The sequence below is a fragment of the Paramisgurnus dabryanus genome, chromosome 3 (genome assembly GCF_030506205.2).
Source record: "Paramisgurnus dabryanus chromosome 3, PD_genome_1.1, whole genome shotgun sequence".
In the NCBI taxonomy this organism is placed as follows: domain Eukaryota; kingdom Metazoa; phylum Chordata; class Actinopteri; order Cypriniformes; family Cobitidae; genus Paramisgurnus; species Paramisgurnus dabryanus.
The window spans coordinates 50,879,449-50,902,593 of NC_133339.1; the positions used below are offsets into that span (position 1 = coordinate 50,879,449).

At 32.7% G+C, this 23,145-nt stretch overlaps 2 long non-coding RNA genes across 2 annotated transcripts in view; one reads left to right on the top strand and one right to left on the bottom strand.

The window, feature by feature from the left end:
- LOC135761070 (uncharacterized) overlaps positions 1–21,761 on the bottom strand; it is a 37,665-nt gene extending 15,904 nt beyond the window's left edge. Inside the window, exon 1 of the long non-coding RNA XR_012336410.1 lies at positions 20,752–21,761. This is a non-coding gene — a long non-coding RNA (uncharacterized lncRNA). The remainder of the gene's footprint in view (positions 1–20,751) is intronic.
- LOC135761048 (uncharacterized) lies at positions 2,820–4,196 on the top strand. The gene is made up of 2 exons (XR_010537679.2): positions 2,820–3,137; positions 3,404–4,196. It is a non-coding gene; the product is annotated as an uncharacterized lncRNA (long non-coding RNA).
- Positions 21,762–23,145: the final 1,384 nt, after the last annotated feature.

The window sequence follows — 23,145 nt, forward strand, 5'->3', positions numbered from 1 at the left end:
TTAAATGGATTCAGAATTGTATCAAATCTAATGACAAATTGTGGTATTATATTCCAAATTTAGTTTAAAAAAAATTAGTGGTATTAAGTTTCTCCTCAATTGCAATTTTGATATGAATGAAATCCCCATTAAGCTGTTTAACTTTCATAGGCAAGCTTTCCAAAGTTTTCCTGGATGCTGGCATACAAATGCAATTTCTCTCCCCATAGATGTTTGATTTGGAATAATAAAGATATTTAATATAAGAATAAAACACTTTTTCTGGAATATTGGTTTAGGAACAATATTTTATTGGTGACACAGTTGTTTCGCCATGATGGTCATTTGCTTTCATATGGAGAATTTCTGCATATGGAGAATTTCAAACTTCCAATATCTGCAAAGGATTATGCAGTTGTTTTTGATGCAATACCTTCTGGTCTTCTTCAGTTGTTGCGTGCAGCTAATGCTGTTGATTTTGACTTTAATTTGAGGTTAGGGTTAATCGTATTGTTGATAAAAAATGAAACAATAGTTTTCTTAGACAGATTTGCCGTTCATTGAGAATACACCTAGCTAAAAGTTTTTGGAATTCACGTTTCCAGGACATTAACTGGGAAGAGGCTTTTATGGTTTCCAGGAGATACTGTGTCATTAATAAGATTCGTGAGGTTTCATTTAAAATTATTCACTGTATTTACCCAGTAAATCAGGTCATAAAAAGATTAAAGAAAGATATTGATTTGAATTGTCTTTTTTTGTAATTTGAATGACGAGACAATTTGTCATCTATTTTTGGATTGTATTTGTACTAACATTTTTGTGGTGTGACTTTAAGATTTTTTTTTAAGGAGATTTCTGGGATTGACATTACTCTGGAGGATAATAAGAATATTATATTTTTATGATAAGCCTTTAGAAAAGAAAATTAGTTTTGTCCATAAATGTCGTTGGGCAAAAAACACACCTAGTTTTGTACAATTTAAATTTGAACTTTGGCATTATCTTAAATCATTGGAGGGTGTAAGGAACTCCAAGGCAAAAAAGACCATAGACTGTTAAAGCCTCGAAATGTTATCCTTTTTAAGGACCTTTGTATCTGTTATTGAAACGGTTTTTGATTTCAATACTCCTGTGTAAATAGTTCTTATTTATATCATTATTGTGTTGCTATTATTTTAGTATTTGATTGTTGTACGTTTTGTTATTCAATAAAAAAACAAGAAGAGGAACAGAAGACGTTGAAAGCAAGTTCCCGAAAGGTTGGTATCTCATGAGTCATGAATACTTTTACACAAGACACATTAAAATGTGGTATAAACATATTATTATCTAAACATAATTTTGTCAGTGTGTTAATGTCGACCCGAGAAGCGATTGCTACTTTAGAAAGTTAACTAGTCGCAAGTTTAAGGTAAAATGCCCTTGGGTTGTCGATGTCAAAACTACGGAGCACGTCTCATCATGACATAGCCGAACTTTCTTTTTTTTATTCGTGGCCACGAAATAGCAATTCGTTCCCTCATTTAAGCTAAATCGTGGCCACGTTTTATTAATTATTAACCATCGGGACATTAACACCAGAGTTGTATCCCAGCAAACACATAACGTTCCCCTAACGTTCCCTTATGGTTCCCATTTGGTTATTTTTTGGGAACCAAATAAGAACGTTCTGGGAACGTTCCCTGTAGGTTATATTTTTAATAACCTAGAGAGAACGTTCCCAGAACGTTCCCTGCAGGTTATTTTTATGTTTAATTGTATAACCTAGAGAGAACGTTCTGAGACACCCCTCGCTGCAGCCTGCAGCGCGATGACGTGGTGGATTAATCCATTACGTAGTGGATGTTCAAACACGCATGCGCCGTGAATATAATGTTACGCGCATGCGCGGTGGTGTGTTGTTATTGGTGAACAATCGCACGTGCTTTGGTATTTCAAGAAGAATCTGCCGAAAAACGATGGATTATTTAACAACAGTGATTGTATAAAGGTAGGTAATTAATCTTTTTTTACTGATTTGTTGTTTCAACATGTATAGTCTTGTGTAACGTTAGTGTTAGGTGTCCGAAGCGGTATAAAGGTGGCTTAATATGTTCACAGCGATTCTCATTTAATAATTAATAATTAATAATTCCTTACATTTATATAGCGCTTTTCTCAGTACTCAAAGCGCTTTACATATGAACGGGGGAATCTCCTCAACCACCACCAATGTGCAGCATCCACCTGGATGATGCGACGGCAGCCATATTGCGCCAGAACGCTCACCACACACCAGCTTATTAGTGGAGAGGAGACAGAGTGATATAGCCAATTAGTATGAGGGATGATTAGTAGGACAATGGGCAAGTTTTGGCCAGGATGCCGGGGCACACCCCTACTCTTTTTCGAAGGACATCCTGGGATTTTTAATGACCACAGAGAGTCAGGACCTCGGTTTAACGTCTCATCCGAAGGACGGTGCTTTTTTGACAGTATAGTGTCCCCATCACTATACTGGGGTGTTAGGACCCACACAGACCACAGGGTGAGCACCCCCTGCTGGTCTCACTAACACCACTACCAGCAGCAACCTGGTTTTTCCCAAGTGGTCTCCCATCCAAGTACTGACCAGGCTCAGCCCTGCTTAGCTTCAGTGGGCAAGCTGTCTTGGGCTACAGGGTGATATGGCTGCTGGTATCTTATAAATCTTATAACATTACTTCAGAACATATATATATGCATATATGCCAACCGTGGACAGACTGCAGGTCTAATGTAAAACTAACCTGATTTTGCTAGGCTAACTAATGTTTTTTTTTTTTTTGCTATTGCATTTTTCTAGATGAATGTCTTTTAAAAGGACATTTGCCCAGCAATTTCAAGGTGCACATACTGTAACCATCACTTAATCTTAAATTAATACATCTGGATTGTATTTTTTATAAAAGAGGCTTAGTACTTGTATGTTAACAATCCTTTGCATTTTTATTTGAAAGGGTCAACTTAATGAGATTTTTTTTTTGTAGATTTGACTGGATTTGGCAAGATGCCCTTGCTCATTAAAGAAGATGGAGATGTGGCTTTCCTCAGACTGTCTCTGACATGCCAGCTTTTTCACCATGTTGTTAGTGAAGCATCTTTCAGAGAAAAGGCTCATGTTGTCTGGCTTGACAGTGAGTTATTAATTTAAACATTTTCCCATAGCTCAATTGGTAGAGCATTACATTACTAGCAAATATCATCAGGGAACACACATACTAAATAAAGCATGTTACTGTAAGTCACTTTGGATAAAAGCATCTGCCAAACGTGTAAATGTAAATGGATATGTATGCTTATACTGTAGTAACAGTGTTTTTTTTATTCATATAAAGTATCCCTAGATTTAGACTATACATTTAAGTTAATTTTTAATATTTATTTTTCTTTCTTAAAATAGGTGTTGTCAACTGGAACACATTCTCCATGGTGTAGAGATTTATTTACAGACTGTCCACCTGGTCGAGTTGGAGGAAGGGTGTCCCAGGGAGGAATTGTTCATCTATTCTGCATCAGTAAAGCAGTGGTGGCGTGGCACTGACCTTAAACTATTTAAGATCAAACTGTGACAAAAGCTTTACCTGACCTGACTGCAGTCAGTTATATGTGACCTTGCCTGTGAAAAAACAGGATAAGTCTTGAAATGTAATTATGATATATTGAGCATCAAAGTGTTATTTTCATTAATCTCACATTGATTTTGATATTTGACATGATTTTACTCAGTCAACCCCACACACCCAGACAACACTTTCTTTGAACTTTTGCCCTTTGGCGCTACAGAGCACTGAATACTAGACACAACAACCGTTTGTTCCTCAGGCTAAAACCTAAACAATAAAAGCACCCATAACTTCCACACCTGTAACTGTATATTGTTTATAATCACCACATACTGTACATCTGTAAATACTATTCTAAACTGTAAATATCACCTATTATCTATCTGTACAATAACAGCATCTGAACATCCATACATGCATCACTACACACAATTGTAAAAAAGGAGAAAATTTATACATATACTTACTGTACCATACTGCTTATTTAAATTATTTTTGTTTTTATGTGACTAGTGTGTTATTGTCTTTAATTTTACTTAGTTATTCTATGTATGTCCGTAACATGTCACCAAGAGAAATTCCTTGTATGTGACAAAAACATACTTGGCAATAAAGCAGATTCTGATTCAATATTAAAGATATCAAGGTTATATTTTTACTAGGGCCGGGACTCGATTAAAAAAATTAATCTAATTAATTAGAGGCTTTGTAATTAATTAATCTAAATTAATCGCATTTTAATCTCATATAAATATTTGACCTGAGAACATTAAGAAGTATTTTTACATGGATTTTTATGAATAATGACTGAATACATAAGCTTAACAAAATATTGTTTATTTTTGTTCAACCAAGTCGTTGTACCCGGAGTCGGGCTAATGTCCACGCTAGCTGCTGTAGCCTATGTTTTGCATTGAGATGATACTTGAGGCTCGATGTGCTGCGGTGATATGTGAATTCCTTGTTGCATATCTTACACACAACCATGCTCTTATCGACGCTTACCAGTGATGCGCGGGTCAATGTATAAACAACCCGCCCGCAAATCGGACCGCAAAGAAAATATATACCCGACCCGCTTCCTGGCCCGCATTTCTTAAAGTAGTTTGTTTAATATTGCAGGGTTCGGGACTTCTCAGGTTTTGACTGTCTGTGTTCTGGTACCTATGTGCGCGGATGCCCCACCTCGCGTATAAAAACAACAAAACATAATATACTATATAGCCTATATTAAAATTAAAATATATAAAAATGTGCATAATATATTTTTTAAGTTGCACATCGTTTATAGGTTTCTTAAGTGAGATTCGGATGTGAAAAGCGCTGCATAATGTACGCGCCTTTAGTGTTACCATTGAAACTTAACTAAATTAAAAAAATAAGAGGTGATATATAGCTTTAGCCTACATAAATGCTTATTGCTTTAATGTTGCGAGTTCCTCTTCGACTTTTCTTGCTGTTATGTTTATAATAGTTCATTGTTCAGAGTTCATATTGATGATCTTATAGTCAATTTAAAAATGCTCTTACAAACTGACTCTATTCGTTTAACTTTTTTCCTTTACCTGCCGTCGCTGTTCTCTGTGCGTGTCCTCCGTCAAAGTAGCCTATTAAAATTAATATGAAGTTGATTTTTAAAAGTCTTAAGCACACCGCAAATCAAACGTGCTGCTACAGTATGCTCTAAATGCGCGTGTAAATTTAACTTCTGGGCACTGCCAGGCTGATTTTTTGAAAAGTAGGCTAAGTGATATAGGCTACTCACTGCATGTTTTGGCATTCGGTAGCATATGCATCAATGAGATGCAAGGTGTTGCTTTTAATGTTCTTTTTAATTTATATTCACAAAACCTAACAACAAAACATTGTTTATAATTACGAGACAAATTATTTGAAACGAAATTCGTTTTAAAGTAGCAAACAAAACTTAAATTAAACTCGTAATAAACTAATTAAATTGAAACAAAACAACATTACAACAATATTTAAACCCAACAATACTCAAACATTAACATATAACAGACATTACGATACATGTTAAAATAATCTGTAGTTTGTTGGTAGATGTTTATTGGGCAAAACCTGCGTTGCAAACCTCCATTTACCAGAATAAATCATTTTTACTTTGAAATTGATGCGTTGTCACGTTAAAATCAGCTGTTCGTTTAGGTTCCGTCTACTTTTATTTACACTGCATCACAACCCCGGAGTTCTCGAACTAAAACAGGGTCTGCAGCATTTAGGAATGACTCTATTAATAAGTGCGATTAAAATGCGTTAAAATGTTTAACGCGTTATTTTTTGTGTAATTAATTAATCTTAATTAACGCGTTAAAGTCCCGGCCCTAATTTTTACAGAATGTTGTTTACATTATGTAGGATGAGTTAATGTAGAAACTAGTAAATCACAGAAAGATGACTATAGCTGGGTTTTCACTAAGTTCATGTTTAGGCCTAATGTTTATTGTTAAAAAATTTTGATATTTGCGGTCACCGATCATCAGTGAATTGAATAAGCTGTGGGGTAAAAGTTAAATAAATAAACAACTTAAATTAATGACAAGTTATTTTTGTTTCGATTTAACAGTAAATAACTTGAATATGAATATATATTTATATATATAAATTTTAATAACTCCAATACAACACTCAAATAAATTATTAATTAAAACGTTGCATATCATTGCTAATATACCTTATCTTGTTTAAAGATGATTGTTTAATACCGGCTGTGTACGCCACATGTTAAGATAATACATTACACAATGCTAAAAATGTAATATGAGTTTACAGTAGCCTACTCATCCAATACGATCAGCTTTTAGGGATGAATTATGTGATAATAACTGCACTGGACACGCGAAAACATGGTATTATTTTGCACGTGGGTATCCACGTAAACTTATGACTTCTTAACTAAGCTAGGATCACAGCAAATACGTTTATCGGCATTATCACGGCGAATGTGTTAATGTTTGTGTTCAAATACACACAACCGAGCATGTGTATTACAGCATCCACTACGTAGTACGTACTGGATTTGGATTTATATTTACTGCGCATGCGTGTTTGAACATTTTTTTTTTTTTTTTTTGCTTTTGGTAACACTTTTATTTTAAAGTGTTTTTTTTTTTTTTTTTTTTTTTTTTTGTGCTTTATTTTGTATCAAAATAATTGTACAATCAAAGCATCATGTAGCACCATTGCAAGCATAAAGAATTACAAATAACATTTAAAGTAAAAGAAATACACTTTAAGGGAAAAAAAGAGAAAAGAAAATAAATAAAAATAAAATAAAGAGGGTATACAATACAATACTTTCAAAATGAGGAATTTAACGCATTGTAATATATCATAGTCTTGGTAGCTTTAGGGTTTGAAAGTCCTTTCAATGTTTCAAAATAACTCTTCATCTGAACCTTAAATTGGGTAATATTGGGCTTAGTCCGAGTCCATTTGCATTTATGAATGTAAAACTTACCATATAAGATAATAAGATTTAAAAAAAAGATATGACCTTTAAGGAAATAATTTTCTTCATGAAAGAAAAAAACATCTTTTTTCTGTATTTTGATTTTTTCTCCACAGAATAATTCAAACAAATTTTCAATGTCGATCCAAAAAAATCTTGTATATATGCAATCAAAGAAAAGGTGTACAATAGTTTCAGTGTTAATATTACAAAATACACAAGAGTCTGAAAGATCCTTTTTGAATTTTTGCAGGAATTGGTTCGTCGGGTAAATTAAATGTATAATTTTAAAATAAAACTCAGTAACTTTGTTAGTAATACAGAACTTATTATTGTAAGTCCAAACTAAAGGCCAATTCAAATTCCCAAAAATATTTCTCCAATATTGTTTGCTTCTACATGTTACAGGATGATGAATCAAGCTTCTAAAAAACCTATTATTACATTTGAAATCTTTAATATTAATCCCATCTAAAAAAAATTCTTTTTGAAAGGTCAATTGCTTATCAGAATCTGTATTACCCTGTAATAGTCTTAAAAAACCAGCTGGAATAGCATCAAATACAACACTATATTCTTTTGGCAATATTGGGATATTAAATTTCTTTAAAAATTCAGAATATGAAAGCAAATAACCTTTGTCATTAATCAATTGCGAAAGCAATAAAATATCATTTTGAACCCAATTGTCGTAAAAGATTGATTTATTCTTATATTTAATATATTTATTATTCCAAATGATATGTCTGTGGGGAGAAAAATTGTGTTTATAAATAAGGAGCCAACATAAAAGAGCCTGTCTGTGAAAATTGGATAATTGAAGAGGAAGTTTGTTAATATCATAATCACACTTTAGGAGAAATTCTATACCACCAACCCTTTTGAAAATCAAGTTTGGGATTATATACCATATTTTATCTTTATGTTTAATAAAATGTTTAATCCAATTTAATTTAAAGGTAATTTTAGAAGAATGTATATCGATCACATTCAAGCCCCCCTGATTGTATGGATTACATAAAATATTTTTATTTAGGTAGTGAGGCTTATTTTTCCATAAGAAATTAAACAGAATAGAGTCAATTTTTTTTGTAACTACTTTAGGAACATCCAATACTTTTGCAAGATAAACTACACGAGATAGTCCTTCAGTCTTCGACAATATGACTCTACCTTTGAGCGATAAATCCCTCATTAGCCACATATCAAATTTGTTCTTAATTTTTGAAATGACTGGTTGAAAGTTTGATTGTACTCTATCAGTCTGATTTTTGCATATTTTTATTCCCAAATACGTTACTTCATTCTTTATTGGAATTCCTTCATATTCAGTCAAATGGATAGGCCTACCATCATCTTTAAGTGGAAAAAGGGTGCATTTTTTAAGGTTAAGGGATAAACCTGAAACCTCAGAGAACACATTAAGACAATTTATAACTTTTTTAACCTGCATTTCATTCTTCAAAAATATTGCTGTATCATCAGCTAGCTGACAACACTTAATCTCTCTATCTAAAATTTGAATACCTTGAAAGGAATCATTATTTATGTGTAATGCCATTGCTTGCATGACTAACAGAAATAAAAATGGAGCAGCAGGATCTCCTTGCTTTATGCCTCTGGAAATTCCAAATCTATGCGTAGTACCCCAAGGAAGTTTAACTGAACTGTTGCAATCACTATATAAAGTTTGTATTGCTCTTTTAAAGTATTTTCCAAAGCCAAAAAAATCTAGTAAGTCAAATAAAAAATTATGTTTTACAGTATCAAAGGCTTTATATATATCTATAAACAAAATGTAACTGTTGTCGGTCAGGCCTATATAAGGCTCATAATCAATCAAATCTAGAATTAATCTAATATTATTGCTGATATGTCTCCCTTGCATAAAACCAGACTGAATGTCATCTATAATTGTATCCAAACATATTTTTATTCTCTAAGCAAAAATGTGAGCTAACACTTTAGCGTCATTGTTGATTAAAGTTATGGGCCTCCAATTGTCTAGCAACAAACAATCTTTGCCAGGTTTAGGTATCAGAGTGATTAAACCCTGACACATAGAAGGAGGAAGCTTACAGTTTTCTATAGCCTCCTTAAAAACCATCAACAAGAATTCAGTAATATAATCTTGAAAAACTTTATAAAATTCGCCAGTAAGGCCATCATTACCTGGAGATTTGTTATCTTTCAATTTATTAATACTTTTTTTAATTTCTTCTAAAACAATATCTTGATCACAAACTTCCTTCTGAGCTTCATCAATAATACGTGCTTTGTTTTTAATCTGAGAAAGGAAATTTAAACTTTGAAAATTGTTATGCTCAGAGTATATTTGTTTATAAAATTCTTCTACAAATTTGGAAATGTTAGTGGGATCTTCAGAAATATGGCCATTTATTTTAAGTTTATGTAAGCTATTTACAGTGATATTTCTTTTTTCTAAACTATGAAAATATTTTGTATTCCTTTCACCATATTCTAACCACTTACGTCTAGAACGAATAAAGGCACCTTGTGCTAAATTTTGATAGATATTGTCCAATTCAGATTGCAACTCGGTTAATTTATTAAGATCATTTTGAGTTTGATTGCTATTGTCATAAATAGAAATGATTTCCTTAAGAATTTTATCTTGTCTCAGTCTTTTTTCTTTGGATAAATCCTTTCCCCTGTTGACTGCCATAATACGGATTTGAAATTTAGTATATTCCCAATGTTTTCCATATATTCTTTCTTCTTTAGCCTTCATCCAATTTTCATTAATAATTTTAATGACTTCTTCTCTGAAGAATTTATCCCTCAAAAGTGTGCTGTTTAACTTCCAATAGTTTGGATTATACCTGTTTGAATGGTTTCTTATGTTTATAAGTAGAGAGATCATTTTATGATCAGAAAATATTGAGGGTTCTATTTTTGTTTCTTCAACATGGTTGGCTAAATCATTTGATATTAACCAAAAATCAATCCTCGATCTCCTAGAAAAATCCTTGTTATTCCAAGTAAACTGTACTTGATTCTGATTTCTTTGTCTCCATATATCACAACAATCCAAATGTACACAGATATTGTTAAATTCTCTATAAGAACGTTTTAAAGATCGTTGTGGGTGACAATCTTTAGTGGGATCACTTATACAGTTCCAGTCCCCCCCAAGTATTAATTTTGCATTCAAAAACGAACTCATTAACACATTTATTTCTTGTTCAAATTCCTCAAAGAGAATTCTATTTGTATTACTATTATTATGACCATATATATTACCCAAAATAAAGATATCTGACTTAAATTCAACCACTAGAATTATCCATCTTCCTGAATTATGAGCAATATTTTTCAATATTTTACCTTGAAAGGAACCTTTTAAAATAGCTACACCAGCAGAAATATTGTTCCCATAAGCCATCCAGATATTATCTCCCCATTGATTTTTCCAAAAACTTAAATCTGAAATCAAAGCATGGGTTTCTTGTAAAAAATAAAAATCTGCTTTAAAAGTTTTACAAAATAAAAAAACAGCTTTCCTCTTAAGCGTATCTCGTATACCCCTCACATTGAACGAATAAAGTGATAAAGACACTATGAACAACAGAACAATATGTTAACAGTAAGTAGAAAAAGCGTTTAACGTAGAACGCGAGTTTAAAGGATTTCCTACACCTTTCAAATATTATTTTGTTATAGAACAAACAAGAGTTTACACAATATTGTCCCTAAAATGATACATTAAACAATATGTATAATAAATCATAGCACAACAATGCTATGCATATTTAGGGAGAGAAGTTATGCTTCCCAATGAAAGCATAAAGTTTTCAACTTTTTAATCACAGTTTAATTTCTTTACCCTCAATTATAGCTTTGGCTCCGACGAAAAAGGCTTTCTTTCCTTGCTTTCGCGCCTCCTCAATCTGTGGCCATAATTTGCTCCGTGTCTCCTTGTCTTTTGTAGTAAGATCTTCACCGAATTTAAGTTTCTTAGTCTTAAGGAATTCCGACGTCTTGGCGCATTTCCAGACCTTTTCTTTGGCCGTTCTGGATGTAAATCTTGTTATCACTGGCCGAACTTTTCCATCTTCTCTCCGTCCAATCCTATGACTCACGTCAATTTGGAAGCGTAGATCTTCCTCGTTATCCTGAGTGACTGCTTTACATACATTTATCATTCGTTGTTTAACGTCCTCTCCCTTCCTGCTCCGGTAGACCATATATCTTAGATTCCATCTCCTGTGATAGCGTTCCATATCATTTAGCCTGTCTTCTAAACTGATTATTTTTTTCTGGTGCTCATCACTTGTTTTCTTGACTGTATTGGTTTCCGTCTTCAATTCTTGGACTTCCTTAAAAAGAAACTCCGACGACTCCTTCAAAGCCTCAATGGTATCAGTGTTTTTCTTAATCAAACTTGCAAGACTGTTCATATTTTCTTTGATTTTCTCCGCCAAAAGTCTCACAATCATGCACGTGCACACATAGACATCAAAGGGGGCTTGAGCACCTGCCCTTTTTATTCCTGGAGAGAAAGTGCCCTTTTTTCTGGGGTGCTTATTTAAAAAAAATAATAATAATATGAGCTTTATTCATATAACAACTGATGTCTGTCTGTTTCTTGTGTTTTTTACTTGTTGCTTATTTAATTTAACATTAATTTATTCAGGAATCATTTAAATGAGATTTAAACTCTTATATAGAAAAATAGCGCTATTTGTGGCACACAAACGGTTAACAGATGAGTCCCGCCTCCAAAATTCACATATTCGCTAATATTGGCTTTACCTTTCCTTAGTCCCGCCTCTCTAACTTACTGCGCTTTATGATTGGTTTGTCTACACTCGTGCTGCATCATTCGCACTTCAAGCGCCAAAGCTCAGCAGCCCGAACCAGACACGATCATTTGCATGATTATGCAGGCAGCTACCGGTAAGTGTGTGAGGAAGAAAGCATTCTTATATTAACAGTTTTATGCACAAAATATGGTACAAGTTGTTACACATAACGATTCAGGGACATTGTTTTCCATGGCAATCCCATATTAACCTGAAGAGTTGCAAACTTGTTACCGTATAGTGTATGTAGTTTAAACAGACAGCTCAGAAAATAATAAAGCACAAACAATAAAATAATTGCTAACTACAGTAGTAAGCTTTTTTGTTTGCGTTTTTTGTAATGGCTGTTAAATAAGTATAATGTGTTATACTGGAGTGCTGGAGTAGATTGGGAAGAAATCTAATGGTTCAGTATTTTACTTGCCCAGTCTGAATTTTCACTGACATCACAAAAAAGTAAAATATAAAATACAAAAAATAGGCCTAATCTATATTTGTTGTTTCTGACATGTGTAAGTTAACCCTAATAAATATGAAACCTAAGATTAAAGGTGCAATAGGATGTGTTGTCATAATATGTTAAATGGTTCTTTGACAATAACATAGAAGGTATGTGGCTTTATTAAGTGCAAAAATTATCCAGAAACGTTTTGCATGTCTATTTACAACCCTAGAATTTGTCATTTTAATTAAATGGTCTATTTTTGCCCTATTTGAAAGGGTCATGAATAATAATGTTGAGCTCTGCTCTGATTGGCTCTGCTCTGAGAGGCTCATGTCAGAAGCTCACATTAGTAAACAGACCTTATATTTTGAGCCCTTATCAGACAAAAATACATTTTGAGTAACAACTAACAACATATGATAGCATATGATATAGCATTTATTGGCATGTAGCGCTAACTCAGCATTGTGTAATGGCTTCCTTTGCTGCTTTATAAACCTAGACTACTAAGGAGACCATGGTGTCTGTGTGAACTGATTATTTTGTAGACATATTTTGAAAATTAAACAATTGCGTGAGTTTGAGGAAGATAAAATTAATTAACTTTTTTAATATTTTTTTTTAAAAGGAAGTCAGAATTTCGTTAATATATATACTTTTTGTTTAAAAAAAGAAAAATATATACATAATTATGAGAAGTGCCCTTTATTTCACTTGAGCCCCTGCCCCTCAAAATGTCTGTGCACGTCCCTGCTCACAATATTATCTTGCAACTCAGAAGAGTGTAGGTTCTGTTTTCCCTTTTTTGCCTATAGGAGTGCACGGAGCTGAGTCAGGAAGAGGGGTACATTCGGAAGTTATCGGGTCGGAACTGGTGTATGAATGCATCTCACCTAATTTTACCACTTCCAAAACACTTTCGGTTGAATCTCTGTTTTTTGTAGTAAGCGGAAGCATCTTGTTTGTCTTTTTACCGTGGTCTCTTGGTCTTTTGTCTGCCATCATTGATAACTGTCCAGATGCACTCTTAATTGACATTACATTTACGTTAACTTAAATTCGATAATCTGACAAGGAGCCTTCACCAGCAAATATCCAAGATCGTTATATTATCAAACAACAATAAGGTAAAGTATTTACATTTGTTTGCGTCGATCAAATATTGCGTTTAAGGTGAGAAAATCAGGTTTTAAACCTTAGCCTTGAATATCAACATCCGCCCTGGCCGCCATCTTGCGCGCCCCCCTGCGTGTTTGAACATCCACTACGTACTGGATTAATCCACTACGTCATCGCGCTGCAAGCTGCAGCGAGGACTTCTTGGACGTTCTTAGTTCGAAATGGACTTTAAGTTTAATTCTTTGAGCATAGCATCTTTGAATGTAAGGGGCATCCGAGAAATTGCAAAGCGAAAGGCTTTATTTCTTTTTTTAAAACGGACTGATGCTGATATTATTTTTTGTCAAGAGACACATTCTATGGACGTGGATGAAAAATTTTGGAAATCTCAATGGGGAAAATCACTTTTTTTCAGTCACGGCACTTCCCATTCTGCGGGAGTTATGGTTTTGTTGAACAGATTTAAAGGAGACGTCTTGAACTCTGTAACGTGTGAAAACGGAAGATGGATTATTCTGACTGTGAAACTGGACAATACTACATTTATACTTTGTAATATTTACGGTCATAATTCTAATCCGTTGAACAAGTCCTTATTTGCAAAGGTTTCAGATATTATTCAAAGCAAATTTGATACATTCCAAGCTTCATACACTGTTAACCCAGAAATTGTCTTTACTCAAACAATCAAGGAAAAATCATTAATATTTTCTGTTTTGAAGCGAAAGCTTAAATTGAATTGTTGATTTAACTGTTAACCTTACAAAATCTATTAAACTAAAACATTCAAGTAAAATGAACTTAAAATTATTAGTTCATGTTGTGAGGAATACCCATAATCCTTTGCGCCTGAATATTTTGATTATTTTCTGCTTTTTCACAAATTAAAAACTGATAAGAACTTTCTGTACTCAAATATTTGTTAATAAAATGTCATATAGGTTCAAGCTCTTATATTATTGATGTTGTTTTGTTGTAAATTATAATTTTGTGAAGTCACCGTTCAGGTGATCAGTGTTTACTTACATGAACCCTGTTCAGAACATTTTATTGTATTTCTCTCCACAGTACTGACAATGTATGTCAAAACACATTTTTTGTGTGTTTCAGTGGAGAATCACGTTTATTCAATGACTGACTTAAAGTCAATCATTGATTTTTGTTATAAAACCATTTATAACATCAAATGTTATATAAAGTAATAAAAACTAAATTTATATGCAATGGGTTTCCTAACACATAATGTTATCGAATCTGGGTTAAGAGTGCAGGAATATTGGAAGAAATTAAAACATTAAGTACATTAAACTTAAAATTAATTGTTATTTCAACCAGGCAAAATTAACTTTTTTAGGGCAACGAGTTTCCATAAATGTTTTAGGTTCAATCAACCTGTATGGGCTTACAGTGTTATATGTTCAGGAGATTTTAATGAATGCTTGGACAATTTGAGTGATAGACATCCTCCTCGTTCTTCACAACGCGACATACAATCAAACTTAGCTTCTTTATGTACCCGTTTATCACTTACTGATACTTGGCGGTTCTACAATCCCGGGATATCTGAATATACATGGTCTAACAAAAACAAATCTTTACAATCTAGAATTGACATGTTCCTTATTTCTACTTCTGCTCTGCAATACGTCAAGGAAATTACTCATAATTATGCCCCTTTAACTGATCATAAGCTTATTTCTTTAACTCTTACAGGCACGAAAGAGAACTCTAATCTTAGAGGGTACTGGAAATTTAATAATAATCTTCTTAAGGATGAGTACTTTAACAATGAGGTGGAAAAAATCGCCAATGAGATTTTGGGAGGATTAAAGGAAGGATTTAAATGTAAATGGGAATTTTTCAAATATAATGTTAGAAAAATTGCAATTAAACGTTGAAAAGAACTAAAAAAATTAATAGACAAAATGAGTTAGAATTATTTGATAAATTGGGGAACTTGGAACAGAAGCCAAACCTTACTAAGGAGGAAGAAGCTGAGTTTGTCACAATTCAATCCCATCTAGATCTGATCTATTTAGACCTGGCTAAGGGTGCTTTTATTCGTTCTAGGGCGAAATGGATTGAAGAGGGTGAAAAAAATACAAGTTATTTTTTCGCTCTTGAGAAAAGAAATTTTAAAAGAAATGCTTTATCCGCTTTAAATATTAATGGGAATTGTTGTATGGATCCAAAAATTATTTCTCATTTTGTTTACTCATTTTATAAAGAACTATATACTTCTCGATTTGATTTATCTAATTGTGAAGAGTTCATTCAAATAGTCCATCAACACATCCCTATTATTGATAAAGAATTTAATGACCTCTGTGAATCCAATATAACGTCCTCTGAGATCAAAGATGCCCTTATGAGAATGAAAAAAGGGAAAGCACCAGGTATAGATGGATTGACAGTAGAATTTTACTTACATTTTTGGGAACTAATAGAAACTCCTCTACATAATTTGTTTAATGAATGCATTAATAGTGGCGAAATGACTACTACGATGAAACAAGGTATAATTTCGTTAATTGCTAAACCAGATAAAGATCCACACTTTATAGAAAATAGGAGACCAATCTCTCTTCTAACAATTGATTATAAATTAATTTCTTTAGTATTTGCTAATAGATTACGAGAAGGTTTACATAAAGTTATTAGTGAATACCAATCAGGCTTTTTAAAAGGTCGGCACATTACTAATAATATTAGACTTGTGCTTGACCTCTTGGATTATGCTGAGAATATTGATGAAGGAGCAATTATTTTTTTTCTTGACTTTTATAAAGCATTCGACACAATTGAACATGAATTCCTTTTTAAAACTATAACGCTTTTTGGATTTGGAAATAATTTTTTGAATGTAGTTAAAATGTTTTACAATGATATAAATAGCTCCGTAATAATTAACACTTCTACCACTCAAAGATTTAACATTAAACGTGGTGTACGTCAAGGTTGTCCAATTTCCCCCTTTTTATTTTTGTTGGTAGTTGAATTATTATCCATTGGTATTGTAAATAATGAACAAATTCAAGGTCTCCAAATTTTTGGAAAAGAAATTAAAATATCGCAATTGGCAGATGACACAACCTTATTTTTAAAGAACTTATCATCTGTCCCCAATGCTATCTCCTTCATCAATAATTTCTCTAAGGCTTCTGGTTTAACGCTAAACTTATCCAAATCTGAAATTCTCCTTTTACATAATTTAAATGATAACGTTTTTAATAATATTCCTGTGAAAACCTCTGTCAAATACCTAGGAATTCATGTAACAAAAGATGTTAATGAAAGACAAAACTTAAACTTCTCATTTAGATTAAAAAAAGCAAAAATGGTATTAAACTGTTGGTTACAACGTGATCTTTCTGTTTATGGTCGTGTTCTTTTATCTAAATAAGAAGGTTTATCTCGGTTTGTTTATCCCTCCCTATCTTTGTATGTTAAAGATTCTTATTGTAAAGATATAAATAATTTGTTTTATTCTTTTATTTGGAAAAACAAATCTCAAAAACTAAAGAAAAGGGTGCTAACTAATAAGAAAGCTGAAGGAGGCTTGGAAGTGCTTTATTTTGAAGATGTTAATAGAACTTTTAAAATCAGTTGGATTAAAAAATGTTTGATTAATCGTAACTCCTTTTGGAACCACATTCCACACAGTCTCTTTAACAAAATAGGTGGGTTAGATTTCCTATTAACCTGTGACTTCAATATTTCCAAAATTCCTCTTAAGTTATCCAAATTCCACCAGCAAGTGCTGTTAGCCTGGAAGATATGCTATTCACATAATTTCCCTCCTCATACTTCCTTCATTTGGAATAATGCCAACATAACAACTGCCAATAAATCTTTATTTTTAAGAAATTGGTTTAAAAGGGATATTAATCATCTTATGAATATGTTTGATAATTATGGGAATCTTTTACCCTATGAACAATTTATGCAAATCCACAATTTCCCTGTGCATTTCAAGGAATTTAATTCAGTCTGTAAAGCTATTCCTCTTACTCTTATTCATCTTGTTAAAGGTCATGTTCTTTATAACTCTAAAGTGACGATTAAACCCAAATTAATGTTAAATGGTCTTACACTGACTGATAAAAAATGCAATAACAAACATATCTGCACTATATTACAAAATCAAAATAAATTAATACCCAGAGGAAAATTTTTTTGGAACTCTATTATCGAGAATATTAATTGGAAAACAGCTTGGTTAATTCCCTTTAAATATTGTATAAATAACAAAACTAAAGAAATACATTTTAAGATTTTGCATACCATTTACCCTGTTAAATCAATAATTTCAAAATATTCTGATATTGATGATTTATGTTCCTTCTGTAAAATTGAGAAAGAAGTGTTAACACATTTATTTTTTTATTGTAACATAACCCAAGTTTTTTGGAAAGAATTGGCAACCTATATTTTTAGTAAAGTAAAGGTTAAATATTTTTTTTCTTTAAAGGATATCATTGTACACTATGAAAATAATGCAAACAAAGATCTTGAGTACATTGTTAATTTATTCATATTACAGGCTAAATTCTATATACATAAACAAAAGTATTTAAATGCATCCCCAATTTTCAAGGTTTTTTTTACCAGAATTTGAATGTTTTATTTCTTCTTTAAAATTGTTAAAAAACAAAAAGTCATTAACATGTTTAAAGCACTATGACATTATTTTCAAATGCCTGATGTCCAATTAACACTATATTTTGTTTTGTATAAAACTGTATAATGTTATGCTCTGTTTTATATTCTTCTATCAATAAAAAAAAAAAAAAAAAAGTACAACTTTCATCAGATGTTTCAATGTTGACATCATGGTGAACCAAAGAAAGTCATCTGGGTCATTGTGTCCCTCTAGCGGTTAAAATGTAAATAGCAAAATTAAAATGTAAGCTTTTGCTGATTTGATTTTGAGGCATCATTTTTTACAGACAATAAAGATACTTAAACGATAAAAAAAAAGACTTCTTGAACGTTCTGGGAACGTTCCCTGCAGGTTATTTTTGTGTCTAATTTTATAACCTAGAGAGAACGTTCCCAGAACGTTCCCTGTAGGTTATTTTTGTGTTTAATTTTATAACCTAGAAAGAACGTTCCCAGAAGGTTCCCTGTAGGTTTTTGAGATATAACGAATACACTTTAATAATGGATGGTAAAGCCCCTATGGCAGCGCAGTGAATGCCCACTGCTCCGTGTGTGTTCACTACTGCTGCTTTTCATCCGATTTTTTTGAGGAAATTAAGTGAAAACATCTTTAAATCCATGTATTCCTTTATTAGTGCGCAAGTCTGTGCAGCACGCGCTTCTCTGCTACGCTCCTCCAGAACGCGCTTGCCAACTCACGTCACTCACTCACGGTCGTTTAATTTTACCTCAGAGACAAACATTATTTTACCGATTTCTTTACTTTCTTTCCTCATTTAATAACTTATATATCAGAGAACAAATATATATTTTAGATGTTTTCGATCGATTTAAAAGTCTATATGAAGACAATATGGGTGTTATAAGCTTTTGTTTAATGTAAAAACAAGATATATAAAGTTAGCTAGGCGGCTAACTGCTCTGGTAAGATTCATTAAACTGACTGAAATGTTTTATTTGTCTTTTTTTTACCTCAAAGACTACATTATTTAGCAAATAATTTTACGTCTTTCTTCATTTTGTAACGTTAACTTAAATATGTGTGAACAAAACTATATTTTAACGATTTCCGGTCGATTTGACACGGCTTATGAAGAGAATATGATGTTAGGGAAAAGCTTTTAATATTGTATTTAAAAACGGATTGGCGACTAACTGCATGGTAAGATCTGTAAAGTGTATATTTATCTGTCAATAAATATCTGTTTTATGTCCTCTATATCTTGAAGTCATTATTTATATATTGTACAATGTTATCTAAATACAATATGCGATGTTGAGGTATTTTTTTTATTAAAAATAAGCTCCAGTTCATGTTCTCTGAACAATAAACACTGTTTAACACATGATGTTTAGTCTGATTATTTGCATTCAGGGATATCACAATGTAGAGGTTGTTATTTATATAGTTATGTACTTTAATTTAGCATTTTTAGTCTGATTATTTGCATATAGGCATATAACAATATAGAGGTTACGGAACGTTATCAGAACGTTGTGGGAACGTTAAGCTAACGTTAGGGGAACGTTCCCCTAACGTTCGCACAAGGTTATGAGGATGTTCTCAAAACCAAGAGGGTTCTATTGACGTCAAGAAAACTTTCCTGGGGAACCAGCAGGGAACGTTAGGGTAACAGTTCTGGGAACCATGAGCTAACGTTCCCAGAACGTTCTGGGAACCAAAAATTGTTAGCTGTTAAGTATTTTTACTTTATATGTCCAGTTTTTTATTAAACTACCCACTATAGCTTAATAAACTTCCCACTGGAAGGGTTTCAGGACAAGCACGGCGGATACAACTCAAGCCATTTTTATTTTTATTTCACATACACTCATGTGACAATCACTTATTGCTAGGAGCTAGGTTGTAAACCTAAAACAAAGCACAAAACAAAAAACACAATAAACTTATGCAATTACACAATCATTAGATATAAATTTTTAACCTTAATTATTAGTAATGCCAATTTACAGACACTCACTAATTATGCATATACAGGTACATAATTATCACACATTTCTGTTACCTAGTAAAGTTATAACATAAATTAAATATAACATAAATGTTCCCGCATTCAAATTAGAATAGTAAAAATACTTATTTCTTAAAATGCACAAGAACATAAAATAACATCTTCCACTTATAATATACAGTAAAAATACAAACAGTAGTAACACCTGGTGGAAAGCTCTACATTATACATAAAAATAAATTTTCAATTATTAGTATTTTATTAGTGTTTTTCTTTGGAAAACACACATTCCAAATATTATCATATTTTTACATACATAATTTCAAGTTTTTGGTTTATATTTAATATTTAAGTAGATTAAACATCTAGGATTTTTTTCAACTTTTACTTAAGTAAAAGTTATTTTCGTACTTTTACTCAAGAAAGTAAAAGTACACAATTTTTATGTAATTAGGCATTAAATCAATTTTTATTATGCAATATATAATGACTGTAGTAGTGAACATTTTTAGTAAAGAAAAGTAATTTTTTTTCCAAGACAAACACTCTGATAAAGCACAGATGCTTGGAAAATGTAACTAAAATACTTAAGTATTATACACCTCTGATTAACACAATGCAGCTTAACACATCAATACAGTCATATTAAAAGATTAAATTCACTATACACATTATTAATGATGCATACCTGCAGTTTTATAAATTCCAGCGAGTGGCAGCGATTTCTTAAAAGTGATAGTTTAACGTATTTGGAAGTGATATGCTTTGTTTTTTTATTCATTCAGTATGTTTAATGTCTATGCGTGTTAGTTATTTGAATATGTACTTGGATTAAAAGCAGGGCTTGACATTAACTTTTTTGCTCACCAGCCAAAGTGGCTAGTTGTTTTCCAAAGTTACTAGCCCCTCAGCATTTTCACTTGGTTTAGCTAAATTAGATGCAGATTGAATTTCAAAGGACAATATTTATAAGCTGGTATATAGCAGGTATATCAGTATAGATCATATATAATATATTAAGGTGCATGAAAAACATGCCAGTAAGGCATAAATAGATTAACTTCTAATGAATATATTAAAATTGAAGCAGGGGTGTAGAAGGTTAACTGAAAAGATAAACACAAAACCACTCGCCAACCACTTTAAATATTTATTAACAACGGTTGTAAATACTGTCAAAAAATTGAACGTGAATTTTACTGTCAACTTGTTTATGCAGATTATATTTTATAAGTGATGCGCGAACCTCTCAGCTGGTGGGTTTCCTTTGATTTCGTGTGCATTCAGGTGTGCGCTGAATTTCTCTCCGCTCTTGCCCTGAAAGTGTGCATGCAATTTATATCTCTTCAATCACTTTCATGCAATTGTTTTATCTTCCCGAAGTGTGTATGCGCTCAGACTGCATCCTCTTGTGCATTCGCAAATCCATGAGCGCGCGCTCTCTGGAAGGTGGTGCTTTGGGTGCAGGGAGTGCTCATGGGAGTTGTAGTTTCTCAGTGTCGCATTGCGCATTGTTTATCATTTCGTATAACTTAAGAAAACTACAATTTAAAAAAAAATTATATTCAACCTGCCAAAGTGAAAGCAACTCACTTAATTTAGGAAACCAATTGCAGGATCCATTCAAGTTTATAAATATATATATATTTACATGGTGGTGTTAGTATTATGAACTTAATACATTTGAGTCCATTGAACACAAATATTACTTCTAAAATTGAACTGCAAACATTTAAACTTTCACACAAATCTCATGTAGTTCACCATAAGCAAACTACAAAGTTACTGCTTTAAAATAAAACAACAGGCAGCATAACATCAATGATCTACTGCCCATCCTTGACGTAAACAACCACACTACTCTTCAGCACAATGGTAACCCAAAAACTGAGCCAAATCCTGACAAAACAAAACATTAAACACTAAGAGATATCTCACATTATCATCTTGTGTAAATCCCCTGATCAGTTTTTAAGTTCACATGATTCAAAAAACCAGAGGCGATTCTAGGGTCTATGGGGGCCCCAAGCAGAAATATCCCTGTGTGCAAGAAGTGTGCAAAACTTCTATACAATGTCCTTTGCTTAACCCACTATTCTACAGTGCAACAGTTACTGCGAAAGATACATATATACAAGTGTAATCTTCATCATACCTAACATTATTAACATGTTTGGATGCATAAATGGCATAACATGTTTGGAAATAATGACAGCAGAGAAATATTTTCTACATTATACAATGATTAATAACCTATTTTTTACAAGAATGTTTTAAGAAACCATTCATTTTATGACTGCTATACTAAATAATCTCAGTAAAGTTACTGCTAACTGTTATGTAAGTTAGTGTCCTAGAGTTAAATATTAGTAAACTAAATATTAATTTCATATCTGAAAATACAGAACAGTATAACACATACATCTGTTGATTTTCTCAGCAACAATGCAATTCTATAGACTTGACAAGAGGTTTTCTAGAGATTTGTTTGATAATGTTTAAGACCTGACAGGGTGAGGATGTAGTTCGTCTTACCTCCCTTAAACTTATCATCTCTCCTTTCTGCTTTCCTTTCCCTGCTGTGCACAAAACATTTCTGATGTCCATCTACAGGAACCAATAATGATCGAGTTAAAATAGGATTTGCATTGTTATTTAGAAACTTCCTTTAGTCTCGTCATGTTTTCATAAGCTAACTCACTCGCGTGGCGTCTATTGAATGCGGTTGTGCGCGAATGAACCCAAAGACGCGCACGGACATGAATATGTGCGTGTACGCGTCATTGCGACTGCTTTGTTGCTTTTACAAGCGTAAATTGGTAACTACATTGCATATAGATCCGTTTTTGCCGCGATTGTCTTTGTAAAAGGATTGCACTAGTCAACTGCTAAAATTTAAACTTGAGATTTACACTTGGGCACGTGCCTGACTGGAGCTGGACCGGACACATTAAACCGCATGTTGACTGAACGATACAAAGTCACCCATTCGCTACGTTCATTTTCGAAACTGGCAAGTTATCCACCTGGGTTGGATTTTGACTGGGCTAAGCCAATGTCAATCAACATTCCATCCAATCGG